The sequence below is a fragment of the Trichechus manatus genome, unplaced genomic scaffold (genome assembly GCF_000243295.1).
Source record: "Trichechus manatus latirostris isolate Lorelei unplaced genomic scaffold, TriManLat1.0 scaffold00099, whole genome shotgun sequence".
NCBI classification, from domain to species: Eukaryota; Metazoa; Chordata; class Mammalia; order Sirenia; family Trichechidae; genus Trichechus; species Trichechus manatus.
The window spans coordinates 7,425,530-7,441,588 of record NW_004444035.1 but is presented as its reverse complement, the minus strand read 5'-3'; the positions used below and the strand labels follow the sequence as shown (position 1 = coordinate 7,441,588).

At 37.8% G+C, this 16,059-nt stretch overlaps 1 long non-coding RNA gene across 1 annotated transcript in view; it reads right to left on the bottom strand.

The window, feature by feature from the left end:
• LOC111821703 (uncharacterized) overlaps positions 1–16,059 on the bottom strand; it is a 138,586-nt gene that overhangs the window by 45,988 nt on the left and 76,539 nt on the right. The window lies entirely within an intron of this gene.

The following is a 16,059-nucleotide window of genomic DNA, read 5'->3' as shown; positions in this document are numbered from 1 at the left end:
ATATATATACTATCATACTGTATTGGAGTTTTTCCAAGTGAGTCAGAGGAATTGTTTAAAACCCTTGCATTGGGTCAACGGGCTCATTCGAAGTCCCCAGTAGGAGACATGCCTATAACGAGGCTGTTTACTCGAAGCCTCTTAGGCCGGTGTCCATTGTCTGGGTCCAGGGTGTGGTTCTTCGCCTTGAATGTTCATAAATCGATTCTGTCCATGAACTGAGAAGGACCCTTTTCTCAAGGGAGGGCTCATGTTTATCCAATAGAAACATATAAAATTAAAATGGTAATGTATTTATTTACCATGAGAAACAACATGGATTTAGAAAACTGACAGCCATACGTTTCCAATAGGATGACATAAATGGCAACTCATGATTAAAAGCTTGCTTTGTATCTAAATAATCAGATATTGGAGGCCAGTTAAATTATCCAGTATTTCACTATATCAAGGTAAGGCTGTCCATCGGTAAAGGTGCCTTGTGTTTAGCAGTATTGGAACGAGTCATCATTTGTCTCTAAGACCCATTTTTCCATGTTTCTATGGCTGACACACTCTTTTTCACAACTGCGTTTTCCCCATTTGGCTTTGCTAATACTTTCATGTACAGCCCAGTGTTGCTATGGTGACAACCATTTTGTTTCTTTTAGGCGAATTCATATCTGCACACTAATTCATTAGGCATTTGTCTTAGAGTTTTACTGAAAAAAAAAAAGCCATCGTCTAGCTTTCATTTTCAAGTTCTTGGAGGCATTTTATTGTGGTTCCCCAAATACTGACAATAGGCTAGATTGCTACTCCTCAGAGACTATTGTTTAACATAGGCATCTGTGTTTTAAGATTGATTGCTGAATCATGCCAGTCTTATTCAGACACATTCAGCTCTTATATCTGCTAACGGTGAAAAATAAAAACATTATTTACAATGAAGAATTGTCATAACGCAGTAATATTTCACTCATATTCACAGAATACACAAAAAGTGATTCACAACATGGCATCCGAAATGCTTGTACAGTTCCCCTGGCTCTCTAAATCTGGACTGTTTCAGTGTCAGCAAAGGACCCATTTTCAAAGATAAAAAACAGAGCCTCTGAATGAGGATGCAAGCAACAGACTAAAATTGTGGCTATAGACTTTAAAGAAGGAGAAGAAAAAAGAATCCTTTGAATTTTCCGCTTTAAACATGTAACAGGATGCGGAGTGAAACATTCCTATTCCCCAAAACTGTCAAACAGGGCAAAACAGACACCGAGTACCTCACAATTTAAGTCAAGCCACTGACATTTGGAACAAATGAAAATGTTGAGTCTTTGGTTATATGTTGATTTCTGCTACAGGACTTGCTGGACCTCCCCACTGCGCAGTCCAAGTAGGGTGAGAATGGGTGGGAAAAAGCCTCTGCATTTCCCTTAAACTGAGACGCCAGACTCTGACTCAGCTCTCCTAATCCCTCTTCTGTCTAAATGTGTAGATTAGGAAGGCACGCGCCTGCACCCTAAAGGGAGCCAGCTCATCTCTGGCTTGGTCAGCTTTAGAGGATGCTACCCAGTTACTGGCAACCCTCGGAAGCATATTTTAATCCTCACTTTTAGGACGAGTTGCCAATTTGGGGTCAACAAGAAAAATCCTATTCCCATATAACAGGCTGCATTCGTTGTATAATTCCTCAAAGCCAAAAGATAGGTCACCACACATACCCAGGATGCCATGCTACTAGGTAGCTATGAACAAGAGACAAGACACTACTGTCCTTTACATTCAAAATATTCAACCAGCGGGCAGGGCGGGGGGAGCTGAATTGGTCATCTAAACAATAACAATACAACATGATCTGCCCTGTAGGCGTCTGATTTTGGTAAAGATGGGCAGAACAGTTGAGTTATGGCTGTATTAGAAATTTAAAGCTCTGCTCTGGATTCACCGCCCTGGAAATGAACTTTAGGATATTACATCACATTAACTTAATGAGAGAGAATAGGTAGATGATGCAGATATAATGCCACAGAACCTAGCTTATGGGTAAAACAATAGACCAATAGATTATATCGTTTAGTAAGGATGAGTAACTACCCAAATTATCATAATTTACTGACCTGTACAAATATACTGCCCTATATTCCTGTTAGGCAGCCCCCATACATGCTATCATCAGTACAAGGCCTAATCATGAGTCTGTTGAACTGCATGAGCCTAATCTTCCCCGTTTCCACACTGTGAAAACTCATTCTAGAGAGAGGCACCTGATCCAAGGAAGATATGAACCAGAAGACCCAAAGAGAACAAGGCAGGTACAGTGGGAGCTGACACAGAAAGGTCATGTAGAGTGAGACCAGAGAAATCATTATGGTACGTTTATAAGCTGAACTCATGGGAGAAGCACAAATTACAAATAGGACAAACGGTGATAGAAGAAAAAGATAGATCAAATTTTCGTTACTTCTCCATTTCCTATATAACCTCTGCCCCAAAGTAGTCTTTCCTGAATAAACCTCTCACACCCAGTACCAGACTCACAGTAGGTATTCAGTTATAACTTATAGGATGTTTATTCTATTGCACAAAACCCCCTATGCCTGGATGTCACTGGAAATCATATCACAAAAAGTTGGTTGAATGTCAAAGATAGGTGAAAACGACAATTCAGTTTTGGTTCAGGGTTGCTTTCCTGGTCATTTACCACTCAGTCAAGAGCAAACGGAGAAGATGATATTGATACCACTGTTATGGTGTACGTATGCTGATTCCTGAGAGCCCTCTGCACCCGCCCACCCCCAGTTCCTCACCATGGTCAATACAGTCCACAGAGAGGGCTAACCCTTCTGGGTTGGAGAAGACAAGCAACTTCGGGTTCACTGCTAGTCTGGGAGAGGCCACGTACACACATTAGCCACCACAGAAATGTGTTCATTCCTAACTGCACCACGGCCAGTCACATGGGCTCCCCCAGGAATACCCTCAGGCATTTCCACACGGGGAATTGTGCTCTCCGGCTATGTTACAAACTACCAGGCAGGGCCCGAGTCTTCTTTTTCTTTTGTACTCTGAACAGTAGCTGGCACAATGCTTATCAGGCAGTCAGTGTTCAAACAACGCCACTGAACGGCAGTGACCTTCCCCTCACCCACTTCACACGCAAATCAGCGGATTTGTTACAAATCCGAATTTTGCCTCTTTCTATATCAAGATTTCAAAACGACTAAATGAATTTTGAAGGAACAAAGCAAAAACTTCTGTATCTTCTTATTCCCCTCACACACACACAAAAGTAAACCCAGTTATCTCAAGAGTTTAATCCAGCATTGAGTAGAAAAATCCCATCTATCATGTGAGTGACAACGTGAATGTCTGGGGAGGACAAGCTGATCCTACCACAAGAAACAGGACCGAGCGCAGGGCCACTAGCCAGTAGCCTGGAAGTGATTCAAGTTCCTTAATGGCCCATTAGCAGATACTTTGTGAAGTCAAGCTCCAGATTTGGTTAGATGGCAGTGTTTTGATCAGCAGCTGAAACAAACAGCGAGATTGATCCAAGCATTCCGGTGCACCAGACCAAACTGATCGGGCCGCTTCTGTCTTTCATTTATCACTGTTTTTTTGCCCTTACCTGGACAGGCTCTGTAAGGTTTTAACATTCCCAGATTGCTGACCTTTTAAAAATTTTTTTTTTCGGCTGGAAAAGTGGTAGTGGGATGGGGGAACATGCTAAGAATTAACTTTGCTTCATAGCAGCAGTGAATATAAAATGTTGATACTTACATTAGTAAAGGCACAGTGCCTCTTCAACGCAAATAATCAGCCGTGTGGGGTGAGCAAAAGCAAATAGCAGTCAGTATTTTATTCACTGTGTTTAATCCATTATAGGTGACACTTGGAAGAAAAGCCTTAAATATGATGCCACCTCACAAGGATCCTGTAATTTGAGTGTATGAGACATTAGGGCGTCTTGGTCAGCATAACTGACTGCCAGCACAGCATTAATGGTTTAATAAGCCATTGGATTTGCCTTCTAGGCAGCTACTGAGGAATGAGAGTTTCTTTATAAAACATATCCGATTGAGTTTTAAATCTCATGTTAGGAGCTGATCCAATAATTTTTTTTTTTTCCTCTCTCCACCAAAGCTTTATCTAACGATAGCAAAGCCTTGGAAAAAGGCATTTTTGCATTGTTTGAAGAACTCAAGATTCCTGAGACTTCTCCACTGTGAGGAAGGGGGAGGGGGAGGGGACTGCAGTAGAACAGCCGAGGCTACAGGTGTCCAAGGAATAGCACCAACATTGTCCCCTTTTCTGGAAGCACAGTTGTTCTATTTATTCTCTCACTAAAGTTTAAATTGTTGAATGAATGAAGTTTACGGAAAATCCTCATGTTCAATATTTTCTAGTTGGTTGAGTTAGACACTGTAAAAGGACTTCCAGTCGTGATAGGATGAAAACTGAGGATTCTTCCCCCTACCACACTGGCTACGGGAAAATTAACAATTATGCCTTCAGAGACCACCGAAGTCTAAAATTCACTCATATCACTGAGAATGAAATGAAGAGCTTATTATCTCTCTGTTTAAATGAAATGATTTTGGAAGATTTAGTCTTATCTTAAAAGTTGTCTGCTAGCTCTATCACGACCTTTTTTTCCCCTTCATGATCAATCTTGTTAAAACAGATCCTTTGCTGGTTGTCTCCACCTTCTCATATCACGTTCATTCCTTAACATACTCAATATGCTATTTCCTTCTCCTTAATGAGGCTGCTCCTGCCAATGTCACTCATGCTGCTTGGGTACCTGTATTCCTCGTGTCCTGTCCATCATCTGTAACATCCCACATTGTGACTCCTTCTCCCCTTCTTGACCTCCTTGAGCCTCCAGCTTTCACATCAAGGCACTCTTCTGCTTTTCTTTGTTGGTTGGTTTGTTTTTCTCCTACCTCCCTGTGCGTCCATGCTCAGACTCGTTTTCAGCCTTCTCCAGCTCCACCCTGCACTTAAACCCTGGTACCTCTCAGCTTTTGTCCCCTTTGTACCTCTCTTGTTTTCTTTCCCCCTTCATTTTCCCTATGTGGTTTTATATACAGACATATCCACCAGGATGCCCCACACATATCTCCAGCTCACCATGTCCAAACCCCTTAGCATATTTTCTCTGAAACTTGATATCTTAAGGAGCCCTCGTGGCAGAATGGTTAAGTGCTTGACTACCAAGGGAAAAGTCGGTAGTTTGAACCCACCCAGTGGCTCTGTGCTCTGGTAAAGATTTGCAGCCCAGGAAACCCTGTGGGGCAGTTCCACCCTGACCTATAGGGTCGCTATATGAGTTGGAACCGATTCAATGGCACATAACAGCAACAACAGTTGATAGTTTAGGGCAGAAGCTGTGTTTTCATGTTTCATTACATTATGAGAGGGATAGCAGTACATGTAATAGATAAATAATAACTTTGGATAAAGATATTAATAGCTATGAAATATTTTCACCTTCTAAGCAAGAAGAAATTCTATGAAGAAAAATAATGGTTAGAAATACTGCTGTACTTTTGACCTTAAATTAATATATGTCATTGTTGTTGCTAGCTGCTGTCAATTTGGTCTCTGACTCATGGGGACACCATGCATGACAGGATCAGACCTCTGTGATCCATAGGGTTTTCACTGGCTGTTTTCAGAACTAGATTGCCAGCCCTTTCTTCCTAGTCCATCTTTGTCTGCAAGCTCCACTGACACCTGTTCAGCATCATAGCAACACACAAGCCTCCACTGACAGACGGGTGGGGGCTGCACTTGAGGTTCGTGGGCTGGAATGAAACCCGGGTCTCTCACATGGAAGGCGAGAATTCTACCTCTGCACCACCACTGCCCCCCCGAGATTAAGTTATGCAGATTAAATTAAAGAGGATTAGAGTGTGAAAGAAGAACCTCTTCCTTTAAAAACAAAAACCTTCTATATAAGAACTAAAGAAAAAAATATTACTGCGTAAAAAGAAGATTGATTTCACTACACATGACTGATTTGTATAGAGCATGAAGATTTATCATCATAACGAATTATTATTTCAGGAAACTGAAGACAAAATCAATACTTTGGAGATCATTAAATCTTGGCATGAATTGAGCACTGAAGGCAGGAAGTTTTATTGGGGCATAGGGGCATTTACACTTTGGGAACTCTCGAAGTCATTCCGCTGACATTGTTCGCTTCATTTCAGTCTAAAAGGAAAACAAATCATCTTTTTGGATTATCTCTGCTGGATGTTTTAACAATGTATGCTACTCTGCACTTGATTACAAAGTTGTGTTTTGTTCTATAAGTGTGATCAATAAAACCAAGGCAGATGAGAAATGAAGTAATAAAGGCTTATAGTCAATGTAATTATTCTAGAACAAAAACATTTCATCCAAAGGAAATGTAAGAGTTTGGCAGAAGATGGAAATTTAAAGTAATTCATGTTTAAAACTAATGCTTTTAATGTAAATAAAAGTGAGTTATTTTAATATTTTTCAGAGTAGCAATAAATGAGAACACCAGGCAATTTCTTTTGTAGATTTTATCCCTTTAAAATACTGTACCTGGCTCCTATATAAGGCTTTCATAATAGATTTCAGTAAATCAGGAGCCAAGTAAGTCTAAGCTAGTCATGAAACACTGAGTCCTTCCGTTCTCCAGGAGTAGTCTGTTCGCTTTTGCAAGATAAATTTCATCTTCTGGGACATTCAGTAAATGAGCTGCCGCTCTCAGGTTCATTTTGCAGGGAATATGGAAAATGGGACAGAGGATCTTTATAGGAATGGATAAGTAGAGACAGACCAAATGACAGTTCTGTATTGCCAACTGTGAATGTAACTTTCTATCTTCCTTCTTTCCTCCCTCCCTCCCTTCCTCTCTCCCCCTCTTCCTCCCTCCTTCCCTCCCTCCCTTCATCTCTCCCTCCCTTATTTCTTAAAAGTTAGGCTGTTGGTAAAGCAGTAATACTTAAGTGAAAATTTCAAGAGACACAGGCATCCATGTAGAAAGAATATTGTTTAGAAAATGTGGATGTGATGCACAAAAATAAACATAAGCAATAAATGAGAATTGACTGTATGAGGGCATGTAGTTCAAAATGATTTAGATTTAAAACTGTATTATTATTTACATTCCATAATCCCTAATGAAATTGGGTTAGAAGGAGTCTAACAAAAATATAAACAAAAGATTAAATAGTTGATAACTGAAATAATTAAGTCTTTAATTTAAATGACAAACGCAAAAAAGAAAAACTCTGGGCTAAAATTAAAAAGTTCCAGTATGTATGACAATAAGTCAAAATTGGAGAGCATGAGGAATACAGCACGTTTGTAAAGAAACGTGGTTTCTCTTAGCGTCAGTTTTTTGAAGAAAATCAGACGAAGGACCTATAATAATGTTCTCATCTCGGTGTCAGGGAGGACCTTAAAGAAATGGTCCTAATGTTATCATAACATTAACACATATCATGGAAATTGGACTAATACCTCTATCCTATTTGGTGTACTGAATTAAAACATATAAATTCTCCATGTATGTAAGAAAAGTATGCAAAAATAGCTCAAGAAATAAACCGTAAAAATTTAGCACTGTATTAAGAAAAAAATTAAAGTAGTTTATCTTGCTGTATTCATCATATCACATAAACCCCAGATTTCTAAGAAATGGATTTTAAAGCCTGCATTTGCATTCCAATTTATTATTTTAGAAAGAGGAAAGAGAAAGAGGATATGTTTTTATATGTTGACTGTAATCAATTACTCTTAAATACTACTGTGAAATTAGACAGGGAGATGTTCAGTAGGTTTACCCCTAAAAAATATTTTTCATGCAACTCTAATATGGCAGTTGTTATCTGATAAGAGTCAATTGACAGAAGTTTAAATATTGTTAGGCTGACATTAGAGCTGTTTCCAGCTCACCGAATAGCAAATAATTGTAATTAGTACCAGTGTAAGCGTTACCACCAAAGGATAGTTTACAATTTGGAATGGTCAAACGACTAAGAGCGAATGCTTTCAAAAATAGCAACACCTCAGAATTCCCAGAGTATTTCAAAAACACAGGATGGCAACTTCTGTGTATCACTGGCTGCAGAAAAACTTTGTAATTAGGTCGTCAGCATGTTGACAAACTCGTAATTCGATCACATGAAGGAGATACCAATTAATCATCCTTTTTTAGAGTAAAACATTTCCAAATCTGTTCTCCTAAAAACGTAGCTATTTTAATTCCTAACAAGCAACTTTTGATTGACCAGGGGGCATGTCTTAAACATTTGATGGACTTACCTATCTTAATTCACGTGTTTATTTGACATAATTTTTCAACTAACATGTGGATCATCCTTTACTTTTCATCTCATATTCACTCTGGCATCTCGAGTAAAATATGATTCTGATTGTTAATATTTTACCTAAAATACGAAGAAGAATTCTAGGGAAAATTACCATCCTGGGCCTAGATAAACCACCACAATAGAATATATTTTTCCTAAGTACTTGTACCTGTTGCTCTTCATAACCTGAATGAATTTTTTATCATTTCACCAAGATAATAGGAATTCTAGGCACACCTTGACTCCAAAGTCAGACATCATCATTTTTAAAACTCTGCAGTAGCATCTCCACTTGTACCTTTGCTTTTTCAGTTCTTCACAAGTGATGCTTCTTTAGTGGTGATACTCTGCATTTTGAATGTGAACGTTCAGTTCTGGATGCATCATGAAGAAGGTCACTGAACTTGAATTAAATTTTGTTTGATAATGTTGATGAGTTCGCTTTAAATTTTTCTTACTTTTTCATCCTCATCCTGTAGCAACTACTAGAATAAATGTGGGGACTGTCGCACCCTAGTGGTGCAGTAGTTAAGAGGGCTGCTGAAATCCACCAGCAGCTCTTTGGAAACCCTGTAGGGCAGTTCTATTCTGTTCTATACGGTACTTAGGAGTCGGAATCGACTCAACAGGTTTGGTTTGTGAGTTTTGGCAGTAGGACTATATGAAGCACTGGTGATGCAATGGTTAAAGCACTTGACTGCTAACCGAAAGATTGATGGTTCGAACCCAGCAGACACTCTGCACAAGAAAGATGTGGCGGTCTGCTTCCGTAAAGATTTACAGCCTTGGAAACTCTGCGGGGCAGTTCTACTCAGTCCTCATAGGGTCACTGTGAGTCAGAATTGACTCCACGGTAATGGGGTTTGAGTAGGATTACGACCAGGGTAAGAATATTTAATGGACACACGGGAGACAGTCTTCATACTTTGGCTTCTTGAAAATGAGGCTCTAAACAAGGACAAAAAAAGGGCAGGAACATTGAATTGCCGTGAACTCTAAATTTCCAAAGCACTTAATGTTACCCAAGAGATTAAAGAAAGATTTTAGTAGATTGGGATTCTTATAAGCAGTCCTATTTAAAGGAAAGATGTTCTAAGACCGTGTTCAGCACATCTTACTCTATGCTTAAAACCTTCCTGGAGCAAGAAAAGTACCTGAAGTCAACTATAACTGAAAACAGCGTTGTAAAACTCTAGATCAGGAGAACAAGATCTCAGGTGGGATGCTAGACTTTGCTGACAAGGGTTGGCAATCTAACTTTGGAAGGTAAGTCAAATGAAATACACACACACACATACACTCTCACACATACACAATTGAGGACAAATTAGATGCAGCTGTGTTTGCGTGTGTATATGTGTATATGTGCACGTTCATCGCTAGCCCTTTACCGACCCAACTCGGAAAGCATCCAAGATGTAGTCTTCATCTGTCTCATTTTATGATTGCCTCCCTTGACCGTGGAGGCACACCAGTGGACTTGCGAGTGCACACTGGTGAAGGGCTCTAGTTCTGACGCAAGACGTCCTGGTTCTCAGGCTCACTTCACCACTTACGTATAGGCAACCTTAGGAAAGTCACTGAACTACCAGAAAAGAAAAAAAAAAACAAACCTGTTGCTGTCGAGTGGATTCCGACTCATAGCGACCCTATAGGACAGGGCAAAACTGCCCCATAGGGTTTCTAAGGAGTGGCTGGTGGATTTGAACCGCTAACCTTTTCTGACCTTTCGGTTAGCAGTGGAGCTCTTAACCACTGTGCCACCAACGGTAAAGTGGGGATCATAATACTTCCTCTGGCATGGTGTTAACAGGATTAAATGAGCCAATATAGGCTGTATTAAGAACAATACCTCATACTGGCTAAAAACTTAGAAAATATTCACTATTATAATTTCAGAGAGATTCAATTCTATTATTATTTCAAACCCTCAGTTCTTTCTCTCCAGTATCTAAAATCTGCTGACATTTAGAGCACTTATAGGCAATATTGGCTAAATAATGTCTTTGGCTTCACTCCCAATGCTTTCAGCACTGCTGATTTGATGTTTATTATTGAATGAAGTAAACCCTTTACACAGCTTCTGGGACTTTATATGATAGATGTAACAGTCAATGTTGGAAAATTATGAATTCATGCTTCAATCTACTCTTGACATGATACTTGGTTTAGCCTTAAATCCAAAAAAAATAATAACTTCATTCTGCCGGGTAGAAGAAATAAGTAAGCTCACTCAAAGTACAGCCTTATTTTCAGGGCAGATAGGTAAAAAAGATCCATTCATTAATTTATTATATGAGCTTTCTTTGATCTTCCACCATTTGCAAAGCACAGTACTATGTAATTATTAGCAGGGTGAAGAAAGGGTCGATAGTAGAACTACACAACGAAAGATAATTGGTCATGGCTTTGGAAATACATAAAGTTACAGATGATGTGGCGAATAAGCTCAGAGATGGCTCTCAATGACCTCCACCTCTTGGTATTCATGCCCTTGGTATTCGTGCCCTGGTGTACACCCAGAGGGTAGGCAAGACCTGCAACCTACTACAACCCATACATCAAAGGTGATAGAATGTGACTTCCATGATTGCATCTGCATACCATAGCAAGTAACCATGGCCAGCTTCCAGCCAACAGCTGGCAAGGAGTGAGATCCTGAGCTGTGCAGCCAGCAGGAACTGAATCTTACATGAGCTCAGAAGTGGATCCTTCCCCATTTGTGCCTCGGATGAGACCCCAGGCTTGGCTGAAACCTTGATGACAGGCTTTGAGGAACGCTGAAACAGAAGACCCAGCTAATCTGTGCCTATTCCCGACCACAGAAACTGAGATAATAAATGTGTGTTGTATTAAGTCAGTGTTTGTGATAAGTTGTTACACAAATAGAAAACTTACACAAATTTGTAACAGCTTATAATCAATGTTCTTACTTTCCCAGGTGCTATGAGATACTATTTTTATATACAGAGAAACCTGTGACAGCTGGAACTGGGCGGACTTCCTTGTATTTCCAGGTCTCACAAGTTTTCTGATGTTGACAGGGTGCAGGCTTACCATGTTTCTATCGTTCCTTTTAGAGGAAAATATTTGAGTTTTCCTTCTCTGACAGGTTTCTGCCTTACACAGGTTCCAGCTTTCTCAAATTTCACTGTAATTAAATATGATGTAGGATATTTTGCTTAATGTAAAGTTTTATTTTATGTTGAATTCCTCAGATTTCTCAATAGTTTCTAACTTTTTGGTCTATTTTAATAAAACATAAAAGGAATTATGGAATACTAATGACATTTTATAATTTTTATACTTTCTTAGGTTAAGAAGTAGAGCATCTTCAGAGGCTTGGAAGTCCTCCCTGTGCTCCTCCTAAATCACATTTCCCTTTCTCCTCCCTGGTGGCACAGTGGTTAAAACAATCAGTTGGCAGTTCGAGACTACCAGCCACTCCACGGAAGAAAGATGCAGCAGTCTGCTTCCATAAAGATTTACAGACTTGGAAACTCTGTGGGGTCGCTATGAGTCCAAGACCACTTGAGGGCAGTGGATAGCGGGCCTTGTTTTCCTTGTGCTTTTATCAGTAATGTATGCATGTCCCAACAATGCAATCTAGTGACATTTTAAAAAACTTTGAGACTTTGTATCCACTTGTGACTTGCTTCTTCATCTTAATGTTACCATTGTGAAATCCACCCACATTGATGTGTGTAGCTGTAGCACCTTCGTTTCATTGCTTTCTATTAGTCAATAGTTTTAACCTATCAACTGATCCTTCCAAACACCCCTGGAGATTCAGGTTGTTTCCTGCTTGTACCATGAGTATTGTTGTGTCTATCTCCTGGTGTCTCCTGGTGCATATTTGCAAGGGTGAAATTGCTGAGTGGTAAGAATGTGCATTTCAGTGTAACTAGATAATACCAAACTATTTTCTGAAGGGACTATGCTACCATTGTAGGGTATTCATGCTGCTCCATACTGTCACCAATACTTGGTGTCATCAGACTTCTTCAAATTTGCCAATTTATTGGATATATAATGGTATCAAATTTTGCTTTAATTTTTATTTTCCCTATTTACTAAAGAAGTTAATGCACATTGTTTAAATTACATGTAGGTTTTCATTTTTACTATTTTTTATATTGGTTTGTTAACTCTCTTTTAATTCACAAAAGTTTTCTAAATATTCTGGATAATAATCATTTATCAGTTTTATATTTTGCAAATATCGTTTTCCACTTTATTAGTTATATTTTCACTTCTTTTCTGATCTCTTTTGACTAATAGGAGTTCTTAGTTTTAATCTTGTCAAATGTATCAATATTTTCCAGTATGGTTAGGGCTTTTCTAAAAATGTCATAATTTTGCTTTTCACATTTAGGTTTTTAAATCATTTGGAACTGATTTTCAGTGCTTCATGTAAGACAGGGATCTAATTATACTTTATCAAAGTCCCTGTATCACTTACTGAAAAGGCTACCTCCTTTTCCACTAATCTTCAATGCCAATTCTTTTTTTAATTTTTGAAATATTATATGGACATTTGTATTTTACATTTTTAAAAAACACTTGCCTGTTTGGTCTTAAACAGAAATAAATATTGTACATTTTGTAGTTAGTACCTAGAATGCCTCACAAGAGATAGAGGAAAAGTTTTATATCAAGTAAGTCATAAGACTACTTTTGATAAAGTTACAAAAGAAAAGGACTGGAGAATCATCTTCACTGAGGTAAAAGTCCTCTTACAATTAAACCAAAATTTCATTTTTTTTCAGGTTTTTGCTGTATCTTCAGAATCTATACTCAGAGTAGAATACCCTTTTCCTTTCATGTTGTTAAATTGTTAAAGAGAATAAAAGTCCTACCTAATGTTCTTTTTCTATTTAGGAAGTATAATGGATTTTACTATTTTTCAGTTTTGCTCAATTGCCAGTACCTTTCAACTGAGAGCATATTTGTCCTAAAGCCCCACTCCCAAAAAAAATAAGTTCTGTGTGTACATACACACACACACACACAGATGCACATGTACACTGTGACCAAGTATGAAGAGAAAAAAACTATAATTTTACATATATAAAGTAAAGGCAGACTATGACAATTTTCCTGATTTTTCATGCTAAAATTAATTTGAACGATAAAAGAAAAATTACTTCTTTGGTTGTGAGAAAAATAATCTCTACATAAAATTGAACTTAATTAAAATTATTATCATTAAATGAATTCAGTAAATGCATATAATTTTGTTTGATCTTTCTCATGCAAAATAGCCATGTAAATAGGGAAACAGATGGTGATGTTCAGCAGGATGAACAGTATTAACATATCATCCAAATTTATTTGGCAAATATAAACTTCCTCTTCTTAAATTTAACATTTAACATAAAACTTTGGTGGTAAGGTAAATATATTTGAAACGGCTGCAATGTGTTTGTGGAAAAAAAATATCTATTTACATATTTAGATGCATTTTTCATGGAGTCTATGATAAAATACATTAAACCTTCCATTTCTAATCACTTGATTTTACTGTTAATGTTCAAAAATCGATTTAGACACTGAAACGTATTTTATATTTAATGTATATGTCTAATTCCCCAAACTGAATTTTACAGATCATTTATATAAATTGTAACGAGATAAAACTATCTTACTTGTTATGTTTTATTTTCAGCAAACTGATAAGTTTTCTTAGGTACAAAGTGTTCAGATACATTTTTACTAAGTGATTTTGGGGTCAGTAGTTTTCAGAATAATGTTTTTCAGTTCCTTATTTTTAATAATTAACTTTATATATTGTGAGTTCAATTTTATACATTATGAGTATATATTAATATATTGTGAATTCAAGTTTTCTTTTATGTAGATACTGTACTGAGAAATACACATAAAACAAAATCAACAAATGATACTTTTTCTACAGTGAAAGCTGAAGTCTTATGCAATGTATGTTCATTCATTTACTCATAGATAACAAAAGGCACAGAAAAAATCTTGAGAATCTGAGTCTGAAATAAATTTACCCTAATACTTTAAAGTACTGAATCCTCTAGTCTTCCAAGAAAATGAAAAATAACACATTACAAAGTCATGAAACTGAGCTTATCACATATGCATATTTAGTTTGGAATGTTACTCATGAAAGAATAATTTCACCTTAGATCACACTGTATAGAATCAGTAGGGGTCCTTTGGATTATTCTACCTGAAATTTTTGTTTTCTTCTCTTTTTTATATTTTTACTAATAAAAGAAATAGTAATTTATTTTATTTATTCTGATGAGTAAACATATAAAAGGACCTCGAAATTTCAGTACTACGTATTACCCAAGAGTAATAAAAATATATATCCATAAAAAGGCTTGTACGAGAAGGTTCTTAGCACAGTTGGCCCTCCATATCCTCAGTTTACACATGCAGGGATTCAATCAACCGTGGTTGAAAATATTCAGAAAATAAATAAATAAATAATTAGAAGAAAATTGCAAAAAGTAGAACTTGAGTTTGCCTCATGAGGCATCATTCTAGGGGTTAGATTTACATCTTGATAGGGATTTGCATTCTATAGGTCGTGTGCATTTGTATAAACTCAGAAAATTTACACTTAAGATTTGTGCATTGCACTGTATATGAATTTTATCTTAAAAGTAAAAACAAACAAACTGTTATGGGTTGAATTGTGTCTCCCCAAAATATGTGTCAACTTGGCTAGGCCATGATTCCCGGTATTGTGTGGTTGATCTCCATTTTGTGATCTGATGTGATTTTCCTATGTGTTGTAAATCTTGACCTCTATGATGTTAATGGAGCCCTGGTGGCACAGTGGTTAAGAGCTACAACTGCTAACCAAAAAGGTCAGCAGTTCAAATCCACCAGCCACTCCTTGGAAACCATATGGGGCATCTACTCTGTCCTACAGGCTCACTATGAGTCAGAATCAACTTGACAGCAAGGAGCTTTTTATGATGTTAATGAGGTGGGATTAGAGGCAGTTATGTTAATGAGGCAGGATTAGGCTGTATATTGAGTCCATCTCTTTTGAGATATGAAAGAGAGGAGCAAACAGAGAGGAGAGGGACCTCATTACCACCAAGTAAGAACAGCCAGGAGCGAATCTGCAGCCACTGTGTCAGTCCATTTCATTGAGGGTCTTCCTCTCTTTGGATGACCCTCTACTTTACCCAGCATGATGTCCCTCTTCAGGGACTGGTCCCTCCTGATAACATGTCCGAAGTACATTCTTGTTTCTTAGGAGTATCCTGGCTGTACTTCTATATGATTTGTTCTTAACTGGTGATATCATGTTTTTTTGTTCGGTTGGGTGTTGATTAGTATATTGGTTTTGGTCCAATGGGAGTGAGGCATAAAGAAAGATTCAAAATTGGCAGTATTGTAAGTTATCCAAGAATATCATACTTGAAGTAACCCCAAAATTAATGCATAAATCCAACTTTGCTTACAATATATCTACCATAATCTTTTCTTAACAACAGAGGATGAGTTTATTTTTTTCAAAAATCCAAAAGAGTAAAATTAATTGTTCAAAAATATCTAACGCAGATAAGTGGTATCTTGGGTGAAGGGTGAGACAGTACACAATACTGGGGAAACCAGCAAAACTTGTACAAGGAAAGGTCATGGAAGCGCCATAGACACATCCAAACTCCCTGAGGGACTGAATTGCTGGGTAGAGGGCTGTGGGGACCATGGTCTCAGGGAACATCTAGCT